Source organism: Oncorhynchus clarkii, chromosome 13 (assembly GCF_045791955.1).
Source record: "Oncorhynchus clarkii lewisi isolate Uvic-CL-2024 chromosome 13, UVic_Ocla_1.0, whole genome shotgun sequence".
Lineage (NCBI taxonomy): Eukaryota > Metazoa > Chordata > Actinopteri > Salmoniformes > Salmonidae > Oncorhynchus > Oncorhynchus clarkii.
The window spans coordinates 51,731,608-51,751,504 of record NC_092159.1 but is presented as its reverse complement, the minus strand read 5'-3'; the positions used below and the strand labels follow the sequence as shown (position 1 = coordinate 51,751,504).

The window sequence follows — 19,897 nt, the reverse complement described above, 5'->3', positions numbered from 1 at the left end:
TTCATAATTTTTCCCCATTTACTATAGCGCCTATGCTATTTCCCATTCAATTTATGGCACCTGTCTCAGAGCTAAACGGTATTGTAATGTAGTCATTGTGAACATGTGATCAGCCTTTTATGTTATGTATATGTAAATTAAATGTTATAAGCAGGAACTGAAGCATTCTGGGAATGATAATAGCTCTTGTTGAGGGAGTATCAAAGTTATTGAATTACTGAGAAAACAATAAATAATAGGACAAATCAAAAGGAGAGAAGCCTGAGAGAGAGAGAGACGGACAGGGATAGAGAAAATAGCGATTTTGCTGGGGCACAGGACAGTTATCATTAATAGTAGAGGTCCATCTGCTGTGTCCATATGCCCCTGTACTGTACCTCTTTAGCATTACCGTACGTAATATGCAGAACGTAGATGAGGACGTTATTCTCTTGGGGTTGTTTGTCTTGGGAGTCATGGTGTCCTCGGTTCAATCCCCGCAAGGAACACTGTATTCCCGGCATTAGCTACAATATTGACAAACTAAAGAGGCTGTTGGTTGCATCCTTCTTGTGACATACAGTCACTTACCAGCTTCAAAATTGATCAAAACCGATGCAGGAGGGAATATCCTCTAACAAATCATATGACAAACCAATAACACCATTAAAATTCATACTTCACAGAGTTGAGAAATTACTGTTGACTGGTATGGAGGGGCCTCTTGCAAAAATGATCATGGCATCCCAATCATATATGAATTACACAATGCTAATGTTGAATGCTTCAATTCATAAAGTTCTGATGGGGGAATTGTGTGGCACAAAATGGGCGGCAGACGGTGACAGTACTATGGAGCTCATAGACTGAGACGATAGGCTCTATCAGGCATAGAGCAAGCAGGCTTGCATGAATTATCACTCCTTACCAGAGCCTGTACCCACCTAGCCAGTGTCAGCCACTTACCACCCAAAGAGCAGAAACTCATAAAGGGCCAAAGTGCAAAACCATCAACCAAGCAAAAGGAATTCAACAGACAGTACACTGCGCAGAACATACTGTAGAAGTCAGATAAATGTGAAAACTAATTCAACAAATATCACTTTACAGAATAGGACTTTTTAACACTGAGTTGAGTATGGCATGTGATATAAAACTGTAGGCAAAGGATTTTGCCTGTGTCACCCTCTAGTGTACAAATGTGCCTCAGTGAAAACAAGTGTCTGTATGGGTTGCGGCCTCCTCTTTCCTCCTGTGTTGCCAGTAAAGCCTGGGTTCTGAACATGACAACAATTAAGAAGAAAACAAACAATGTAATTTTATTTTATTTTGAGATTGAAGTCCTCCCAGTGGGTATCAAACATTGTCATCAGCAATCAATAACAGTATTCAGCAATGATAATTCAAATGGCGTGTGATGATCATGGGCTGATGTCTCGTTAGTGTAGCAGACAGACCAGTGGGTGGTGGCCTATATTACCATAACTAGCAATTCATCTACTCACTTGACCATCTCTACTTAAAGCTAATTGCAAAGCATCAGTTGCAATGTGGGAGATCAATACACAGTAACACAACGCGAGACAGGCTTCAGCAGCTCAAATTTATTGTTTATCTGGCTGATGATGGTGCTGTAAACAGATAGGCATAGAAGATCTGGAATAAGGAAGTTCCACCCAACCAGTCTTCCCATGTCCTCCCTTTCTCTGATCCCATAACATAGGAGCTGCCAGGACTGGGGTCATCATACTATAAACCTTTCAGCTTTGGTCTACAGTAATCATATAAAGTCCTGGAACACTGCAATGGGAGCAGAGAGAGAGAACAGAAAGGAGTCTCTGCTGTGTGAGTGGTGACAGACAGCAGCATTGGTCTGAGTGATAACTGTTGGAGGATGGAGGGAATTGAGATCTACAGGATGACACAAGGTGGGCGATTTCTGGTCCACTTTTCCACTTGCTTGCCATCATAGGTGTTCTGGAAAGCGTCCCTGACCTGAAGGGGCATACACATTGTTGAGACCATTTGTGTCAATTTCAAAACATGTGTTTCAGTGATGTAAACAAACTGGCTGAAGTTGACAGTTCTGCAACTTCAGAGGAGAAAGCTTCCAGTACTCACATCCTTTTCCATGGGGAAGCCACCTGTTTCCAGCTTGGAGAAGACCAGCTCACCGTTGATCTCCAACTCAAAACTGCCTGCAGAAACAACAGCATCACACCTCTCTTCAAAACAAATGTAGGTTTAACCTTGATGGATACATACACAAAACAGGCATGAAAACTGGTATTTTACCAAAAAGAATAGGTAAACATTACAACATATATTACAATACATTTCACTGTAGCCACTGTGCTTCTACATCTGCATTGCTTGGTTTTTGGGGTTTTAGGCTGGGTTTCTGTATAGCACTTTGTGACAACTGCTGATGTAAAAAGGGCTTTATAAAATAAATGTGATTGGTTATCCAGCCGACCTTTTCGTCCTACAAAGCCTGACACCTCCACCTCAGGAAACTCCACAGCGACAGCCTGCTGAAGTTTCTTGTAGCGGGGCTCGTACCCTCATTGGCCACTGAAACAGTGATAGAAAACCAAAACTGTGATGAATAATTAAAACAGCATAAAAACAAACAACAACCCGAGTGTTAAAAGGTATGGCAGTTGCCATATTTCCATAGTTTGCATAATGGAAATGTTCCATGACTTCCAGTTTCCGGCTTCGTTGCTAAACAAACGCATCCTCCCAAATATAAATGAACATAAACCTACCAGTACTCCACTCTGATCTGCACCACACCCATGGCTTTTGATCCAGATTCTTCTTCTCACTCCTTTCTTCTTGATTGTGCTTCGCTGACGTAAAGGTGTTTTGACTGAGGTTGGAGGAGTAAGAAACCTCAATATGAAAATACAATAGGAGCAATCGTAACCTGCCTCCTTAGTTATGAGTAAGTCTAAAAGGGTATATTGGATTACATCTTTACTGTCCCAGGTAGGGTTGGGCCAGTGATCAACTGAAACAGGCAAGTTACTACATGATAGTTAACTGTTTTTTCATGTAAAACAATAAAACACTGCAAAAATAAAAAACATTGACAATCGAGACACCAAAGGCTCATCATCCTGAGTTATCTGAAGTTTCTATCCTGTTCTTTAGTAATGGATAAGTTCTAGGAAAACATTGAAATGTGTATTGAGACAATAATATAGCTGGGCAGGGTAATGGATTCCATGTGTGTAGTGTCAAGACCATAACATGCAGGAACAACACCTCCACAAAATGTCATATCTGAGAGGATCTATTCTACAGTGACTTGGAAACATTTCAGTTAACAGAAGTACATAGCTAGCTTGATGGCACTGGTATTTTGAGCTGAACACCAGTTAATTCAGGAGGAAATCTGAAATGTAAATTCCAATTGCCCTGAACATCTATTCAATGTGGAATTATAATTTCAGTTTACTTCCTGAATCGAATTAATTAAAATTGACTGCAAACCTGCTTAACACATTCAATACAGGAAGAAAAACTCAGACACACTTTACTTGATCAATGCAGGCGCAATGTATGAAACGTACCAAGATGCTTCTTGCTCCAAAGGCTTTTCTCTTCCTACTGCAGTTGTCATGGCTGGCTCTGTTGACATTACAGCGTGGGTGTAGCCTACAGCTGTTCCCATTATAGAATGATCACATGACAGTGGCATTCGATGTCTGAATGTGAGCATCAACAAGAGAGTAATTACTGAGACTTGAGTAACACACCTGAGGTGCTATGTTGCCATGGGGATGTACTGTATGGAGAGTTCAGACCTGTGAATGAGCCAATACTCTAATAATATGGTAATATGTTGTTACATAGCCCTTTAGAATTGACATGTTCTCCATTCTAAATCAAATCAAATTTTATTTGTCACATACACATGGTTAGCAGATGTTAATGCGAGTGTAGCGAAATGCTTGTGCTTCTAGTTCCGACAATGCAGTAATAACCAACGAGTACATCAATTCCCATTATTAAAGTGGCTGGAGTTGAGTCAGTGTGTTGGCAGCAGCCACTCAATGTTAGTGGTGGCTGTTTAACAGTCTGATGGCCTTGAGATAGAAGCTGTTTTTCAGTCTCTCGGTCCCAGCTTTGATGCACCTGTACTGACCTCGCCTTCTGGATGATAGCGGGGTGAACAGGCAGTGGCTCGGGTGATTGTTGTCCTTGATGATCTTTATGGCCTTCCTGTGACATCAGGTGATGTAGGTGTCCTGGAGGGCAGGTAGTTTGCCCCCGGTGATGCGTTATGCGGACCTCACTACCCTCTGGAGAGCCTTACGGTTGTGGGCGGAGCAGTGGCCGTACCAGGCGGTGATACAGCCCGACAGGATGCTCTCGATTGTGCATCTGTAGAAGTTTGTGAGTGCTTTTGGTGAAAAGCCAAATTTCTTCAGCCTCCTGAGGTTGAAGAGGCGCTGCTGTGCCTTCTTCACGATGCTGTCTGTGTGGGTGGACCAATTCAGTTTGTCTGTGATGTGTACGCCGAGGAACTTAAAACTTACTACCCTCTCCACTGCTGTTCCATCGATGTGGATAGGGGGGTGTTCCCTCTGTTGTTTCCTGAAGTCCACAATCATCTCCTTAGTTTTGTTGACGTTGAGTGTGAGGTTATTTTCCTGACACCACACTCCGAGGGCCCTCACCTCCTCCCTGTAGGCCGTCTCGTCGTTGTTGGTAATCAAGCCTACCACTGCTGTGTCGTCCGCAAACTTGATGATTTAGTTGGAGGCGTGCGTGGCCACGCAGTCGTGGGTGAACAGGGAGTACAGGAGAGGGCTCAGAACACACCCTTGTGGGGCCCCAGTGTTGAGGATCAGCGGGGTGGAGATGTTGTTACCTACCCTCACCACCTGGGGGCGGCCCGTCAGGAAGTCCAGTACCCAGTTGCACAGGGTTGAGACCCAGGGTCTCGAGCTTGACAACGAGTTTGGAGGGTACTATGGCTGTAGTCGATGAACAGTATTCTCACATAGGTATTTACTTTAACCTCTGATGGAGTTGAGTAGTTATTACAGAAGTGAAACAAAGAAAAAAAAAATGTTACGTAGTTTTGAGCATGACACGTTAAAACAATACTAACATATTTATACAGTTAAATAATCCATAACTTTATTTTGTGATAGAAGTTCTCCTAATGAGTATCATACTTGACATCCCTGGGCAACATAATTTTTTTTTATTCAGAGATGATATTCAATAAACTGCGCATAAACAGGGGCTGATGAGGTGTCGTTAGTGATAGACAGACCAGTGAGAGATGGCTTTCAAAACAACTTAGGATTTATCTACCTCTACTAACAGTTCAGCTGATCATATATAAAAGCCACTGAGTCAATGAAAATGCATTATCTATGATTCAGTGGCAGTATACAATTGCATATTCACAAGAGGTTTGGCTTCTACGGTGTTTCTCATGTTTCGGCTAAAGAGAACAGTTCAAAACAGAGATATAGTTCACTGTTAAAGACACTGCCTGGAATGCTCCAGGCAGATTAGATATAGATGGACATAACTGAAGAAAAAAACCCTGATTACATCCAAATTCCGACATTGATACACTAGTTTTAAAGATACATAAACGTTGTAGTGACAGAACTGAACAAAACAAAAACATTAAAAGTCTAAGCTTCAACCTTGATTAAAGTGTCTCCACTTTAGAACACATCTTATTAAATACATTGACAAACATTGCATTGACAGGTTCAAGCAGCACGTTCATCATCATAGTAGGGTACAGGATACAAGTTGTGAAACAGGGCTTATGATGCTTAGAGCTAGGTGATAGAATTATTTTCACAGAGGGCTGAAAATAATTGAGCTCCTTCCCTTCTTGCTTTTGGTACTCAATAACATTTATCTTTTACGTTCATCAAAACTTTGTTTATGTCTGGCCAATGATGGTGCTGTATTATTTGAGAGGAATTAGAACAATCAGGCAGTAACTGTCTGCCAGGCAATGAGGCTTTTGGAATAAAATAGGGTGCTCCCCCCAACCCGTCTCCCCCTTGATCTTACGGTCTCCTCCATTTCTCTGATCCCATAACATAGGAGCTGCCAGGACTGGGGTCATCATACTATAAACTTTCAGCTTTGGGCTACAGTAATCATATAAGTCCTGGAACACCTCAATGGGAGCAGAGAGAGAGGGGAGAGAGAAGGCACAACAAAACCTTACGACAGGTTGTACTCTAAATCAAAGACAGTGGTCTTAGTCCAACTCTGCTAGTGTAGTTTCAACAGAGAGTTGCGTGTCACCCTCATGCCCGGTTAGTGCAAAGGCTGAGTGAGTAATGACAGTGGCAGTGATGGATGCTCACTGTCCTGTCTTCAGCATGCTGCTGTCAGGAGATGGCAGGGTTGGAGAATAGAGGGAGGAGATCTACAGGATGACACAAGGCGGGCGGCTCTTGGTGATCTTCTCCACTGGCTTGCCATCATGGGCTTTCTGTATAGCGTCCATTATCTGCAGGGGGACAAGACATATTGTGTCATTGGGGGTAGTCATTGGCAGTTGACACACACAGTGTGTCAGACATTAAAATGACAGCCTTGTAAGAAGTTAACAACTTACGTCGTCTTCATATGGGAAGCCGCTTGTTTCGAGCTTGGAGAAAACTACTTGCCCATTGATCTCAATCTCAAAACTGCCTGCAGAAACAAAAGCATCAAATCAAGGAAAACAATGTAGTCGGAGAATATAGTAGAAACATACACTCACCAGCCAGTTTATTAGATACACCACCATGTTCAAGAAAATGGTCCACTCCTACAGACAGTGAGTCATGTGGCTGTGGCTAGCTATATAAAGCAGGCAGACCGGCAGAGGCATTCAGTTAATGTGCGATTGGATGTTAGAAGAATGGGCAAAATGAGTGACGTAAGTGACTGAGTGCGGTATGATCGTCGGTGCCAAACACATCGGATCGAGCATCTCAGAAACGGCCTCCTGGGCTTTTCAAGACAACAGTGTCTAGGGTTTCCCCAGAATGTTGCCACAAACCAAAACAATCCAGTCAGAGATCAAAGGAAAATATCAAGAATCGTGCAAGCTAACAGGAGGGCCACAAACAGGAAAATAACGGCCCAGTACAACAGTGGTGTGTAGAATGGCATTTTAGAGCGCACCGATCCCTGTCAAGGATGGGCTGTTGCAGCAGACATCCACACCAGGTTCCACTCCTATCAGCTAAACACAAGAAGAAACATCTCCAGTGGGCACGCGATCGCCAACACTGGACAATTGAGAAGTGGAAAATCATCACCTGGTCCAACGAATCCTGGTTCCTGTTGATGATGGCAGAGACAGGATTTGGCGTAAGCAGCATGAGTCCATGGACCCATCCTGCCTGGTGTCAATGGTACAGGCTGATTGCGGTGGTGTACCACGATCCAATCTGCAGCAACTGCATGATGCCATTGCATCAGTGTAGACCAACATCCCTTTGGAATGTGTCCAACTTGAAGAATCCATTGCCCCAAATAATTCAGGACGTTCTGGAGGCAAAGGGGGGTCCGTGTGGCAGTGAGCTCCCATCACTGCCACTACTCACTCACCCGTTGCACTAACCCGGCATGAGGGTGACACACACCTCTCTAATAAACTGTCCAGTGAGTATATAGTTACACAGAAGAAAGAACATGTAACGATGTCAAAATGCTTTACATTATTAGTGTACTTACCAACACTGTACGTACCTGTATTGTCTGTAGTAGGCTGTGGAAAGGACCAACTTACCTTGCCTTCCTACGAAGCCCGACACTTCCGCTTCAGTGAATTCCGCGGTGACAACCCGCGCGAGCTCCTGATAGCGGGGCTCGTACCCTCATCCACCGCTAAGGACAATGACAAAACAAAAACGTAGCTTAGTGATGAATAATTAACCCTAAAGTAGTTGGGGGAAAATGGCCAAGCAATGTCTAAGGTAAACTTTTATCAACTAACGTTAGCTAGCATAAAACATAGCCTGTTTCATAATAAAAGAGTGGGTACTCTGCGCTATGAAGATGGCTGGTTCGAGCTGTTAGCTTCTGTAGCTACAATAGCTACCTAAAACGCATGGGACCTGCTTTAAAAAAGTCGAATAATCAAATAAATGGAAAATAAACATACCAGTATTCGACTTTGACTTGCACACCCATGGCTGTTGAAGAAACTACCTAGCTTGCTCGTTCCTTCTTCTCGATAAGCTGATTCAGGTTTGACCTAAAGACACGATTGTGTAACACAGATGCTAAAAGGGCTAACAAGCTTGCTGAAGCGTTTGAGCAGAGAAATGCTGTTGATTGGTGTAACCAGAGGTGGGAGGAGCGAGAAAAAGCAGGAAGAAAATACTATCAGGGACCTGCTCCAATACTTTTGAAATGCATCCTTCCCTTCCCTTTCTACTTTCCTTCTTTGAGATTATTGATACTCTGTTTGAATGACAAATACTATAGACATATAGGTGAGGTTTGGGTCGTTATTGGTGAAACTGTAGTGAACAATCCAACTTTGTAGCGAAATAACAATTGCAGTAGCAGTATTTGAAAACAATGGACAATTGTCTGTCCATTGCAAAGTTTGCCATTTTTTTTCTAGGAATGCTGTCAAAATTAATGTTTGGTATGCAAGATTGCAGTTTTTACCTACCGGAATCAGACTGCACCAATTAATTAAGACATGCTTAACAACATGATGTATATACTGCCTCTCAGTCACGGGCAAGTCAACATAAAATAATAACTGTACAGGTGTACTGCATCAATGACAAAGGTGGGCTGGGCAGATGACAAACTCAGACAGATGAGTCATGTCATAAAGTTGGGTATTTTTCTTCCTTATCTTTTACTTTTGCAAGGCATGCTGACTCAGAGGAGTGGCTTGTCTCTTTAACTGCAATAAATGGCTGGCTCCTTACTTATGCTGCATTTATAACCAAGTGGGAAAGTAGTATTTACCACATATACAACTGGTAAAGATCCAGTTGAATGGCCCTCCAACTGGTAATTACTATTGGGAAGCTCGTCTGTCATCCCTGAGCTCTAACTTCTCCCACATGCTGAACTCTGACATCACCTACTAAGGAAAATACATTGATACCAGCATTTTCAGAAGTAGATTTTATTTATTTAACTTTATTTTATCAGTGAGTCACACTGAGACCAAGGTTTATTTTACAGATTAGCCCTGAATTACAGAAAATACAAAATGCAAGCAGAAAGAAAAACACAGTCATAAAAAACAAACACATTAATCAGTAATAAGGTCCTCAATCAGCTTTCTGAATTGGCCTAGAGACCAATTGTTCCACAATTAAGGTGCAAGAAAACTCAGTAGAGACCAAAGGAATTTCCAGAGTTAGCCATCCCTGAAACCGGGTGTGGTAGCTCGTATGTCTAAAGTTTAGTAATGATGTTAAGTACAGTGGGTCTTTTTGTAAAAGAGCTTTATAAATGAAAACGTAACAATATATCAACCTACGTGACATCAAAGAGGGCCAACCAACATTCTAGTAGAGAATTCAGTCATGAGTACTAAAATTGTCGCCCGTAATAAATCGCAGTGCCCTATTATAAACTGCAACTAACAGCTTTAATGAAGTGGCAGCTGCATTTATATAGATGATGTCGCCATAGTCTAGGACCGATAGGAATGTCTACTGAATAATATGCTTTCTACTAAACCCATTTTTATTCTCAGTTAATTCTCATGCATTCAATTCATATTTACAACTTCACAACTCGTAATTACCATCTTCCCATTTGGTTATAAACACAACATTATTACTGCTTATTACTGCGCACCTTCAGACTCATAAAGACATCACAAGTCATCAAGGCAAGTGTCCACTCCCTTCAGAGTAAAAGCTACACCCCAGTCTTTCAGGAACTTGTTGTAAGCCAGAAGTAAAAGGACTGTTATTGGGGATGATGACTAAAATTAGTTGGATTGGAACAATTTTGGGGAGAAACTAAGCACAGATAAAGCTTAAGATCAAGAGAAATGGCAACCAGAGATTCATCAACATGTGGTAAGTTTTTTCATCTCAATTGTCTTACATATCAACTTGAGAAAAAGATTGTACTGTATATAAAGGACAATTTACACATGGCTTGTGAAGTTGTTTTTAATAATCAGTGTAAAAGTAAAACTCTAACCCTTACATGGCCAGTTTAATGTAAGTTAAGATGATTAACTGCACCTCTTCTATCAATGTGGTGCGTGTACTGATATTTCTAGGCAACATTACCATTACTTATAGCAACTATTCATGTTTTTATGTTTATGTTACTGTACTGTATGTATACTGTGTGTAGCAGGTAGATACTGTGTGTAGCAGGTACATACTGTTGTGTGGCAGGTACATATTGTGTGTGGCAGGTACATACTGTGTGTAGCAGGTACATACTGTGTGTAGCAGGTAGATACTGTGTGTAGCAGGTACATACTGTTGTGTGGCAGGTACATATTGTGTGTGGCAGGTACATACTGTGTGTAGCAGGTACATACTGTGTGTAGCAGGTAGATACTGTGTGTAGCAGGTACATACTGTTGTGTGGCAGGTACATATTGTGTGTGGCAGGTACATACTGTGTGTAGCAGGTACATACTGTGTGTAGCAGGTACATACTGTGTGTAGCAGGTAGATACTGTGTGTAGCAGGTACATACTGTGTGTAGCAGGTACATACTGTGTGTAGCAGGTACATACTGTGTGTAGCAGGTACATACTGTGTGTAGCAGGTAGATACTGTGTGTAGCAGGTACATACTGTGTGTAGCAGGTACATACTGTGTGTGATAAAGCAACATGTGACAGACATCTGATCAAGTTGTCAATCAGTAGTTTCATAGTGGCGTAAAACACACACAGGTGCATGTTATCTGTGTCTGTTTGTGTATGTACTGTACTTGTGACTGTACGTGTGTGTGTTTATATATGTACTTGTGACTGTACATGTTTGTGTGTGTGTGTACTTGTGACTACGTGTGTGTGTTTGTGTGTGCACTTGTGACTACGTGTGTATGTACTTGTGACTATACGTGTGTGGTTTTTTGTGTACTTGTGACTGTACGTGTGTGTTTTTTACAATTTATTTGTTAATCATTGTGGGAATGACAGTCCCTTTAAAATGGAAGCCTAATGTCAGGCAGTATAACACAAAATGTGCACTAGCATGAACAGCAACTCTGTCTCTCACGTCTCTTGTTTGTGTCACTCTCAGACCTGAAAGTTATCCTTCTTGGCGGCAGAAACTCTGGGAAGAGCGAAGTGGGAAATGTGCTGCTGGACAGGGAGGAGTTTGTCATCAAGGAGCGGACTACGTGCTCTAGGAGGGTGGGAGAGGTGGCAGGTGGGTGGGTTACTGTGGTGGACACACCTGGCTGGTGGTGTGACTTCAAGGTGCAGGACACGCCTCAGCTGGTGAAAAGGGAGATAGTGCGCAGTGTCTCTCTGTGCACCCCAGGACCCCATATTTTCCTTATCGTCATTAAGACACACTCAGTGTTCTGTGAGAAGCGTCGCAGGGCTGTAGAGGAGCACCTGGCCCTCCTCAGTGAGAGAGTATGGAGTCACTGTATGGTCGTCTTCACCTGCAGGGACTGGCCTGGACACATGCACATGGAGCAGCAAGTCAAGAGAGGAGGCACGGCCCCACTGTGGCTGGTGGAGAAATGTAGTCATAGGTATCACTGCCTCAACTTGAAGAGTGGACCAGGTGGAAATCAGGTCACAGAGCTGTTCAGGAAGATGCAGAGACTGGTGACAGAAAATAGTGACAGCTATTTTAAAATGGAGGGACTGCTTTTACAAGAGATGGAGGAAAAGAAGAGGATAGTGGAGCAAAAGGCTCAGCAGAGATTGATGAAGATGCAGAAACAGAGATCTCTGCTCAATGGTGAGTTATCACTGAGATGGTTCTTAGTACACAATGCTTTGCCATATTGCCAACAGTAGATTTTAGAATATTTCTGTTCTATCAGGTGCGACCATTTTACTCACATATATGCCAAAATATTTTGCTGTGAGACCTGGAATTCAAAAATGAAGGATTCTAGCTGTATTATTATGTAATATGTGGACAACTACAAATACCTAGGTGTCTGGCTAGACTGTAAACTCTCCTTCCAGATTCATATTATACATCTCCAATCCAAAATTGATCTAGAATCGGCTTTCTATTTCGCAACCAAGCCTCCTTCACTCATGCTGCCAAACATACCCTCGTAAAATTTACTATCCTACCGATCCTCGACTTTGGCGATGTCATTTACCAAATAGCCTCCAACACTCTACTCAGCAAACTTGATGCAGTCTATCACAGTGCCATCCGTTTTGTCACCAAAGCCCCATATACCGCCCACTACTGCGACCTGTATGCTGTCGTTGGCTGGCCCTCGCTACATATTCCTCGCCAGACCCACTGGCTCCAGGTCATCAAAAAGTCTTTGCTAGGTAAAGCTCCGCCTTATCCCAGCTCACTGGTCACCATAACAACATAGTAGCACGTGCTCCAGCAGGTATATCTCACTAGTCACCCCCAAAGCCAACACCTCCTTTGGCCGCCTTTCCTTCCAGTTTTCTGCTGCCAATGACTGGAACGAATTGCAAAAATCGCTGAAGTTGGAGACTTATATCTCCCTCACTAACTTTAAGCATCAGCTATCTGAGCAGCTTACCGATCGCTGCAGCTATACAGTGCCTTGCGAAAGTATTCGGCCCCCTTGAACTTTGCGACCTTTTGCCACATTTCAGGCTTCAAACATAAAGATATAAAACTGTATTTTTTTGTGAAGAATCAACAACAAGTGGGACACAATCATGAAGTGGAACGACATTTATTGGATATTTCAAACTTTTTTAACAAATCAAAAACTGAAAAATTGGGCGTGCAAAATTATTCAGCCCCTTTACTTTCAGTGCAGCAAACTCTCTCCAGAAGTTCAGTGAGGATCTCTGAATGATCCAATGTTGACCTAAATGACTCATGATGATAAATACAATCCACCTGTGTGTAATCAAGTCTCTGTATAAATGCACCTGCACTGTGATAGTCTCAGAGGTCCGTCAAAAGCGCAGAGAGCATCATGAAGAACAAGGAACACACCAGGCAGGTCCGAGATACTGTTGTGAAGAAGTTTAAAGCCGGATTTGGATACAAAAAGATTTCCCAAGCTTTAAACATCCCAAGGAGCACTGTGCAAGCGATACTATTGAAATGGAAGGAGTATCAGACCACTGCAAATCTACCAAGACCTGGCCGTCCCTCTAAACTTTCAGCTCATACAAGGAGAAGACTGATCAGAGATGCAGCCAAGAGGCCCATGATCACTCTGGATGAACTGCAGAGATCTACAGCTGAGGTGGGAGACTCTGTCCATAGGACAACAATCAGTCGTATATTGCACAAATCTGGCCTTTATGGAAGAGTGGCAAGAAGAAAGCCATTTCTTAAAGATATCCATAAAAAGTGTTGTTTAATCTTACTTCTACCCCCTCCTTTTTCGAACATTCTGTTAAAAATCGCGCAACTTTTCAGCGTCCTGCTACTCATGCCAGGAATATAGTATATGCATATGATTAGTATATGTGGATAGAAAACACTCTGAAGTTTCTAAAACTGGTTAAATCACGGCTGTGACTATAACAGATCGTGTGTTTCATTGAAAAACGCAAGAAAAACTGCTCTCTGAAAGCTAAAAATAATTTCCATAAGTCACTTCCATGGGTTGTTAAAAGGGGACAAAATGTAATATCGACCTGCATGCAATTCATACAAATTCCACACGATGTCGCCATTGTCGTCATTTTCAATTGAATTTTTTGTTGGAAAATCCAACTATCTGGCTTCCGTTTCTTCCAGTCTCCACCAGGATGCTGTGAATGTTGACATTGGCAGCCATTGATTTGCAGACGAGGAGCTATTGAATATACATCGCCCTGTAATCATTTTGATAGATTATAAACGTTTACTAATACCTAAAGTTGGATTACAAAAGGATTTCGAAGTGTTTTGTGAAAGTTTATCGTCGACTTTTTTAATTTTAAAAAATGACGCAGCGTTTAAAAACAATGTTTTTTTCTGAATGACACAGCTTCCATAGAAAGCTATTTTGGGTATATATGGACCGATTTAAACGAAAAAAAGACCCAATAGTGATGTTTATGGGGCATATAGGAGTGCCAAGAAAGAAGCTCGTCAAAGGTAATGAATGTTTTATATTTTATTTCTGCGTTTTGTGCTGCGTCGGATAAGCAGAGTCTTTGTTTACGTCGCATTCAGGCATTTTGAGGTGTTGCATGCTATCAGATAATAGCTTCTCATGCTTTCGCCGAAAAGCATTTTAAAAATCTGACTTGTTGGCTAGGTTCACAACGAGTGTAGCTTTAATTCAATACCCTGCTTGTGAATTTTGATCAAGGTTTGAGTTTTAACGAGTACATTTAGCATTTAGCGTAGCGCATTTGCATTTCCAGGTGCCTACTTGAGACATATGCGTCTCAAGTAGAATCAAGAAGTTAAAGTTTGCCACAAGCCACCTGGGAGACACACCAAACATGTGGAAGAAGGTGCTCTGGTCAGATGAAACCAAAATTGAACTTTTTGGCAACAATGCAAAACGTTATGTTTGGCGTAAAAGCAACACACCATCCCCACTGTCAAACATGGTGGTGGCAGCATCATGGTTTGGGCCTGCTTTTCTTCAGCAGGGACAGGGAAGATGGTTACAATTGATGGGAAGATGGATGGAGCCAAATACAGGACCATTCTGGAAGAAAACCTGATGGAGTCTGCAAAAGACCTGAGACTGGGACGGAGATTTGTCTTCCAACAAGACAATGATCCAAAACATAAAGCAAAATCTACAATGGAATGGTTCAAAAATAAACATATCCAGGTGTTAGAATGGCCAAGTCAAAGTCCAGACCTGAATCCAATTGAGAATCTGTGGAAAGAACTGAAAACTGCTGTTCACAAATGCTCTCCATCCAACCTCACTGAGCTCGAGCTGTTTTGCAAGGAGGAATGGGAAAAAATGTCAGTCTCTCGATGTGCAAAACTGATAGAGACATACCCCAAGCGACTTACAGCTGTAATCGCAGCAAAAGGTGGCGCTACAAAGTATTAACTTAAGGGGGCTGAATAATTTTGCACGCCCAATATTTCAGTTTTTGATTTGTTAAAAAAGTTTGAAATATCCAATAAATGTCGTTCCACTTCATGATTGTGTCCCACTTGTTGTTGATTCTTCACAAAAAAATACAGTTTTATATCTTTATGTTTGAAGCCTGAAATGTGGCAAAAGGTCGCAAAGTTCAAGTGGGCCGAATACTTTCGCAAGGCACTGTACATAGTCAATCTGTAAATAACCAATCCAACTACCTACCTCATCCCCATATTGTTTTATTTACTTTTTTTTTCTTTTACACACCAGTATTTTTACTTGCACATCATCATCTGCACATCTATCACTCCCTTGTTCATTTTCTAAATTGTAATTACTTTGCTACTATAACCTATTTATTGCCTTACCTCCTCACTCCATTTGCACACACTGTATTTAGACATTTTCTATTGTGTTATTGACTGTACTTTTGTTTATTCCATATGTAACTCTGTGTTGTTGTTTGTGTCGCACTGCTTTGCTTTATCTTGGCCAGGTCGCAGTTGTAAATGAGAACTTGTTCTCAACTAGCCTACCTGGTTAAATAAAGGTGTTCTCAACTAGCCTACCTGGTTAAATAAAGGTGTTCTCAACTGGCCTACCTGGTTAAATAAAGGTGAATTTAAAAATAAAAAAATATTTCTCATTGTGCTCCTACATTTTCCAACCATGTGCTCCTCGTAAAAAATGACAGCGTAAAGCACTATCTATTATGATGTTGCATTGTTACCTTTTCTACCAGGGGAGTCATGTCATGTCTCCGATATCAGAGTCGTGCTGCTTGGAGCTCGGGGCTCAGGGAAGAGTTCAGCAGGAAACACCATCCTGGGTCAAGGAGGAAGCTTTCAGGTCAGAAGGAGAACAGCGCAATGCATGGTGGGAGCAGGGGATGTTGCCGGGAGACAAGTCACTGTGGTGGACACTCCAGGCTGGTGGATGAATTACTTCTCTCAGGATAGTCCTGTTTTTGACAGACAGGAGATAGTGTGTAGTGTATCTCTTTGCTCCCCTGGTCCACATGCCCTCCTGCTGATGGTACGTGTGGACCGGTCCTTCACAGAGACCTACAGGAGAGCTGTGCAGGAGCACCTAGAGCTCATCACAGACACAGTCTGGGCTCACATCATCATCCTGTTCAACTTTGGGGACTGGCTGGGAGACACAACCATCGAGCAGCACATTGAGAGTGAGGGGGAGGCCCTCCAGTGGCTTGTGGAGAAGTGTGGCAACAGGTATCATGTCCTCAACAATAGAAGCAACTCAGGATTTCAGGTTACGGAACTGATGAGAAAGATTGAGGAACTGATGTCATGCAACCGCAGTTGTTACTGTAAGATTGAGGGTGGGATTCTGCAGGAGTTGGAGGAGAAGAGGAGGGAAGAACAGAAAAGAGCAGGGGAGAGACTGACGAGGAGGCAGAAACAAAGAGAGACTGCCAGATCTCTATTAGGTGAGTTAAATCAATCTCTATCTAAATGTACTTTAAGTGTCTGATTCTATTCATATTGGTGTGAAATATTTAGGATGAACATTTTCCATTAGTTCATAGAGCTTTAAATCTGACAATGTGAATGAAACACTTTGTATTCATTCATTTTATGTCCACAGCAGACGTGTTATACATGACAGTATTCTTATTTGTTTGTGACAGGGGAGCTCTACTGTCCCTCAGAGCTGAGAATAATGCTGCTGAGTGGCCGCAACACAGGCAGGAGCTCTGCTGGAAACACCATCTTGGGCAGAGAGCACTTTAAAGTAGGGTGCCATGCTACTGACTGTGTGGAAGGACAAGGAAAGGTCAGGGGTAAGACTGTGACAGTTTTGGACCCACCAGGCTGGCTGTCAGTGGGTCCTGGCTCCCTGATGTCTCCCTCAGCCTCTGGGGTAACTGTGGTCCTGGTGGTTGTGAATGTGAGCTCCTCCTTCAGCCACACTGTCTGGAGAACAGCAGAAAAACACCTGGAGGCGCTCGGAGAGAAAGTATGGAATAGAACCATGATCCTATTTACCTTTGGGGACTGGCTGGGGGACACAACCATCGAGCAGCGCATTGAGAGTGAGGGAGAGCCCCTCCAGAGGCTTGTCGAGAAGTGTGGCAACAGATACCACGTGTTGGACAGTAAGAACCAGGGGACTGGTGCACAGGTCACTGACCTGCTACAGAAGATAGAGGAGATGCTGGTGGAGGAGAGGTTGGAGGTTATACGGAGAAGAGAACAGGTTGGGAAGAGTCTCACAGTGATGCAGGAGCCAGAGATGGATGGAGTGATGGGAGAAGGCAGAGAGGTCCTTGTAGCAAACCACACAGATGCTCCCTTTCATGATGGTAAGCAAGACTGATGCACATTAGATAGAACTTACAGTGCATCATTTCATGATGTATTTACTATTTATTCTGACAGAGCTCTCTTGTGTTGCAGCGTGTGAGGTGGCTAGTTCAAAAGACCTTCTAACCCCAGATGACTCAGGAGCCCCAGACTTTGGTGGACAGGAGTTGGCACTACCAGAGGCCAGCGGAGGACGGTGGACTGAAGCAAATCACTCCATCCTTGATGTGGAGGGGTTTCTGTCCAGCATGGCCAGTGTGCTTCAGGGGAATCAGGAGGGGCTGATGTGGAACATGGGGGGCAGACAGACGCTAGTGGTGACCCTCCCAGACTGTCTCTACACTGGATCTACTCAGAGCCATCATCTGAGATGGAATGGACAGAATGGTAGAAAACCAGTCACCCTGTTCTCTCCAGGACACCAAGCTCTCATCCTGGTCCAGCAACCCAAAGAACCAGAAAGAATGCTGGTGAAGAACCAGGAAGACATAGTGGATATACAGTCCCTTGGACACCCCAGGCTGAGGGACAGGACCCTCAAGGAGATTGCCAGAACAGGAGGCCTGCAGGCCTTGATTGACCAATGGGGGAACAGTAATTTGGAGGAGCTTGAATCCTTCATTGACTCCTATTTTGAAATGGTGTGGAAGAAAACCATGGGGTCTTTCATAGTAGAGGAGGAGGACTGTCTCACCAGCAACAGCCCAGAGCTGAATGATGTTGGGAAGGATCTTGTAAATAATGGTGACCAGGAGGTGCTGTCATCCATTGACAAGAAGCTGTCTAAGCTGGACATCCTGGAAGGCATGCAGAGAGACTTGCTGGACCTCAGACAGAGTCTGGATCGCAGCTGTGACATCATACAGGAACTCAGTGACAAAAGTGAAGCAACACAGAAGCCTGCTGTTCCCTCTGATGCAGGGGAGGCAGAAGTGGAGGAAAGTTGCTAGAGAAGAGATGTTCAACAATAACATAAATGATATAAATGAAGTTATAGATTGTTTTAAAAAAAAATCTAAATATGCCCTAACATCATTGTTCAGGTAACAACTAATTAACAGTATTGATTTATTGATGGAGTTAATGCTAATGGCGAGGCAGTATATTAACTTCATGATGTCATGTGTTTCCACAAGGGGGAGCCCTCTGATAAGCAATTGTGGGGGGTTGGTCTCCTGCATAGGTTACTGTATCTATTCACTACATGAAATATTTCACTCCATTATTATGCAAGATTACCAGTCATTTTAAATCAGTCATTGTTGATCATTTCCTAGATGATTATTTTATTTATCTTATGAGGCTTGTATAAAGACATATCAGGGTCCAGATGACAGCACATGTGTCATGCCATAAAAGTAACATATTATATATCATAAAACATATCATAGGGGCGAGTCTTTTTTTGTGTTTGCTCATGAGACTTGTTTGAGTCAATGTAAAAAGAATTGACAGCAACAAAGACTGAGAGCCGTGACCCTCTTAGGTGGTGGGTAAGCTGAGGATGAAAAACTGTCTGACTGTGCTGTGATGACTGTCTGCAGGTGCTGCAGCCCCAGCCTCAGCCCACTGGCTGATGACTCATCTCTCTACAGCAGAAGCAGAACATGTACAGTAGAACTGGGCTGATTCACAACTGGAAGGGAAATACTGTAGGTCTTCACATTGGGTAGTTACTGTTCATAAATAAGGGCATGGAGTTTTTCTGCTTCAGGTCACATGGTTAGAAAACACTTCAGGTGCTATTCATAATTGCTCTCCATCTTGCAACATGCTGAGGTGTGTGAGAATGAGAGAGAAAGAGAGTGAGAGAGAAAGGGGGAGGAATAGGGAGAGAGAGAGAGAGAGAGAGAGAGATGCAGAAACAGAGCATGTCCTAAATTGCCTTCAATCTCCAGTTAATGAAAAACAGGAAGTTGGTTCAGGCAGACCAGACATTGTGTTAGCTGAGAATACCATAAAGCTGGAAGGCTACATTTCTAAACCCTTTCAGAATTTGCCCAAGAGCCAGAGAGATGAGTCACACAGACACATACAGCGGCTAATAGATTTCTGGCTGGGTAAGTAAACACTTTGCAAAGCCTAGTGCAGTCAAGGTCAATCTCTATCTACTTTTAAAGCCAACATGTAAGAACCTAAAGTGTTTTTATAGGGCAATTTTTATTGAAATCCGAAAATGGGAAGATGTTTTTGCCAAACTATTATTTTTTTGACCCTCTATTTTTTGTTGACCCTCTGAACGAGGTTACAACGTTGACAGATTGATGAAAAATAGATGTTTTATTGTCACATACACCAGATAGGCAGTACTGTAAAAAATATTGATACTCAGACATTGTAGAATTGCTGAAACTTAGGCCAAAAACCAGCCAGACAATTGTACTTTCCTCTCAATAC

At 42.7% G+C, this 19,897-nt stretch overlaps 3 pseudogenes; 1 reads left to right on the top strand and 2 right to left on the bottom strand.

The window, feature by feature from the left end:
• Positions 1-1,328: 1,328 nt before the first annotated feature.
• On the bottom strand, positions 1,329-3,659 carry LOC139365050 (migration and invasion enhancer 1-like; annotated as a pseudogene).
• A 1,451-nt stretch (positions 3,660-5,110) lies between these two features.
• Positions 5,111-8,324, bottom strand: LOC139365048 (migration and invasion enhancer 1-like; annotated as a pseudogene).
• Positions 7,809-18,080, top strand: LOC139365049 (GTPase IMAP family member 8-like; annotated as a pseudogene).
• Positions 18,081-19,897: the final 1,817 nt, after the last annotated feature.